We start from the raw sequence: 4,196 nt of genomic DNA on the forward strand, positions 1-4,196 counted from the left end.
AGTAAGTCACTTGGTCTTCTCTTGCACTGCTTCTTCTTTTTCTCTTACTTAACATTACTTTTTTCATAGGGAAAAAAACCTTGGTATTGATAAGAGAATGGCATAACACTTGGAAAATTCCTATCATAATCCATACCTCCAGAGTTGTAGTCCAGCACTCAAACCACTAAACCATGCTAGCTACTCATCAGATGCTACTTGTCAGATATTACTAATCATAGCATGGCTCAGCAAGCATTTGAATCCGGTCTCCAGAGTCATAGCCCAACATTCAAACCACTGCATTACATTGGCTCCCTCTAAAATATTATTAGGATATTTTAAATATATCAATCCGGTACTACAGGTGAGTACAATAGATTGATCATTAAGCCATCCCACTACATAAAAAGTAAAATCCATCATGAGAACATTTCCAAGGCAAACACATGCTCTATTTTTCTGAAAATGCATTTCTGCTGAATGGTCTGTTAATGAAGCATTAACTGCCTCCATCATGCTCCAAAAACTGGATACAGAGTAATTGAAAGCATACAGAGGATGCAAGCTTGAGCACTAAAAATATTTTATTAGGATTTAGGTGAATAGATGTGGATAACGTATCTACAATATGTTAAAGACCATCTACTTTTAACTGAGAGATGTATAGGTGCCAACAGCACTGAGGAGAGGGGCATTTCCAAGATGCAAACTACTTCCCAGAAATATTGGTAAGTGTTCCTGCAGTCTTTGTCTTGTACAGTTTTACCATCACATTACACCATACATGTTTATATTCTTTGCCACAATTTAACTAAGCCTCTACTGTGAGGCAAAGTTGTTTGTTTGTAAAAGAGGCTGGCTGGTGGTTGCAAAGATACCACATGTCTCTTGCTTTTAAAGATGCCCTTGAAATTGTCCTTTACACACACACAAAAATCACCCCTATTCTAGAGTACCTGATGGAATTAGAAAGTCACATGCTATTCCTGTTCCCAGAGTGCTTTCTATCACACTGCAAGATAAATGCTCCCCAGGGTGCGCCCTTATATAATCTTACCTGGTACTACTGTGTGCGTGCGTGTGCGTGTGCGTGTGTGTTCAAACCTCTGAGTATCTAAGGCCACCAAAGAGATCCTTCTTTGTAAGAGAAATACTCTTTTCATTTCCCTTGCCCACACTGTTTATACCAGCAGCATTGCTAAAATAAACATATTTTACAAAGTGTATACGAAGTTATATCATGACAAAAGTTAAACTGTTGGAGCAATTTGCTTGCAACCAAAGCTATTTATACTTCTTTAAAATTCAAGCAATAAAATAAAGTTGGCTTCTATAGCCACCTTTAACTATTGGAATAAGTAGCTGATTTTTCAGGCGTTTGAAGCACCCAGATATCCTTCTTTAAAAAAAAGTTAAGGATCTTTTCCAGAGGATCTTGAAGCCAAAATTTCTGTGGTTTCTAAAAAGTGGAAATTGTCTTCCATGGGGGGAAATGCCTTTGTGTTCCAAGGAAAATGGCTTTTCTTTTAAATGTGTTCTGTCAACTTATACTTGGCTCAGGCCTCACATCTATTGTATGGATTTTTCACCAAGACTGTAAAATGTGCAGCTAAGAATAGCTGTGCTAAATGTGTGTGCGATTAAATTGTCTTAATGAAAAGTGATGGAGGTGCAGAAGGGCAGAATCTTGACACAATTTTGACTTACAGAAATGATGAAAATACTACTGCTCATAACAATGGTGCCTCAAGCTCATTCCTGGGAAACGATGTATATGATTTGGTAGAGAGTCCAAGTCAATCAAAAGTAATAGCCGCCCTAACCCTATGAGCCCCTGTACTGGCAAAGGAGCTGTTTTAGGTGGGCTGCAACAACTTTTGATCAAGCACGAGGTCGTGATGACCAGAATTGTTATGTCATAAGCTAACCTGTTATATACCGCCAACAATACAGTGTTGTTCATTGTGACTGTGGTAACAATTTTGACTTACACAATTGCTTCAAGATGTGCAAGCATACAGATGATTGTTGTTGAACTCAGGAACAGGAGGGGCTTAACCATATAGAAAAACTGGAAAACAAACAGTTGTAATGTGTATTATTTTAGAGAAGACAGTCTTCTAGATGGGCAGTCAGAGGGCAACTCAACGTCTGAAGTCACTCTTTATCTTAGTGATGGGGAACATAGTTCTAAATGCATTCATTCAAAGTATGCCACCTGAGTCCACTATAATTTATATCCTAGACCATAAAATCAGGTATTGTTTCTACTCTAGACTAAATCTCTAAAAGCATTTCTCATTCTCCCACATGGATTACTGGGATATATGCAACTAGGCAATTTTTAAAATATAATGTGCATATTTTTGGACCCAAGTTGTCCATCTGGTCTTTGGCATTTCCTGATTTCTGAGTGTTTTGCCATTCTTCCTTAACTTGCTTTCAATGCAGATTTGTTGTGGGTTTTTGGATTGCTGCTTAGGTCAGGAGGAATAATACATATGGATGTTACCTTGTTTATTAATTTATTTGTTTTTTTACCTTTGGCAGCACTCCTTGATCTTTTGCCTTTTCTCACTCATGAGTGCTTTCAACAATAGATACTTGGCTGGAACCACTGGATGGAAGACTGAAGTGCTGACTTTTTGAACGTTCAAGCCCAAAGGGCGGAAATAAAGTTGTAAGCTCTGCTGGAAGAGGTAACAGATGATATCTTAATCTTTCACTAGAGGCAGATTATAAACCCTTCTTGCTGCAACTGTAGAAATGGATCTATGACATCATGTCTAAGACTTTGGGTTGATCACTCTATATCCTTTGTTCTCAGCATGTCACTCACACTTTGAACAAAACTGATTGAGGGCACAACACCATTGATGCTGACAACCTGATGCAGAAGAAGCCTTTCATCTTTGAAAACTTTCAAGTGCTCCTCTGTTCATCAAAAGAGTACATTCACATTGTTTTTCTACTTGGAAGTTCTATATCTGAGAACGTGTGTGTGTGTGTGTGTGTGTGTGTGTGTGTGCAAGTTTTCTATCTTTTGGAAGACTTTGTGAATTCTTTCATATTCAAGTATGAGTAATAAACTTTCACCAGAACAAATCCACTCTTTTTTTTTCATTCATTTATTCTTTGCTGGCAAGCCAATGTTTAACTGAAGATAGAACCAGAATTTTATTCATCCAGTGGTGAATGTTCAAGAATGTACTCTCTTTCATTAGTCAGCTTGAGACATTCCTAGATGAAATGGATTATCTCGACTGATTTCAAGTTGGCTTCCCATCCAGTTTGAGGATTGAAACTGCATTGGTCTCCATGCTGGAGGCTTCCACTGTGAGAGAGGCTGGGAGTACAACTGCTGATTCATCCGATGCTCTCAACTGTTTTCAAAACCACTGGACCTGGTATTCTTCTAGATCAGTAGTCCCCAAATTTTGGTTCTCCAGTTGTTTAGGACTTCAATTCTGAAAGACCCTAGCCAGCCTGGCCAGTAGTTAGGAATTATCGGAGCTGAAGTATAAAATATCTGGAGGATCAAAGTTTGGGAATCAGTGTTCTAGATCGCTTGTATGATATGAAGAAATGAAGACATCTTGTTATGGTGGTTTTGTTTTTTTTAAAAAAAAATGCTTTAGGTAAATGAGCACTGTCTCAGCCAGCCACTAAAAGGTCATGAGGATGCTTTCCAAGACTGGGAAGCTTGGACAGAAGGGATACAGTAATATTGTACCAGTAAAGCATTACTTGCTGACTGCATGTTGTAATTCCAGAAGCCTCAAGCCAGCCATGCATTTAAAAAAAAATTCCTACAAATACACACACTTGCAATCACATACAACAAAATCTTTATTAGTTTTTTAAAAAAAATATTTTTAAAAAATAATATTTATTTTATTTTTAAATAAAATAAAATAAAAACCACAGTTTTGCACTACATGTATCATGGCAGTACATGGGAGTACTATGAAGATGCATGACTATAGATATACTGGGAGTATATCTGTTAACAATTTATGTACCTTTAAATCAACTCTGATTTATGGTAAAGATTTTCTCCAGAGGGAGTTTGACATTGCCTTCATTTCAGACTGAAAAGGTGCAACTTGACCAAGGTTTATGGGTTTCCATGTCTAAGTGAGGGTTTGAACCCTTGTCTCCTGGACAGAAACTGACATTTTCAAGTAAAGGTTGGGGAGAAGTCATCCCTAGAT

The sequence above is a fragment of the Sceloporus occidentalis genome, unplaced genomic scaffold (genome assembly GCF_023333645.1).
Source record: "Sceloporus occidentalis isolate IW3139 unplaced genomic scaffold, rSceOcc1.0.p SCAF_5, whole genome shotgun sequence".
NCBI lineage: Eukaryota > Metazoa > Chordata > Lepidosauria > Squamata > Phrynosomatidae > Sceloporus > Sceloporus occidentalis.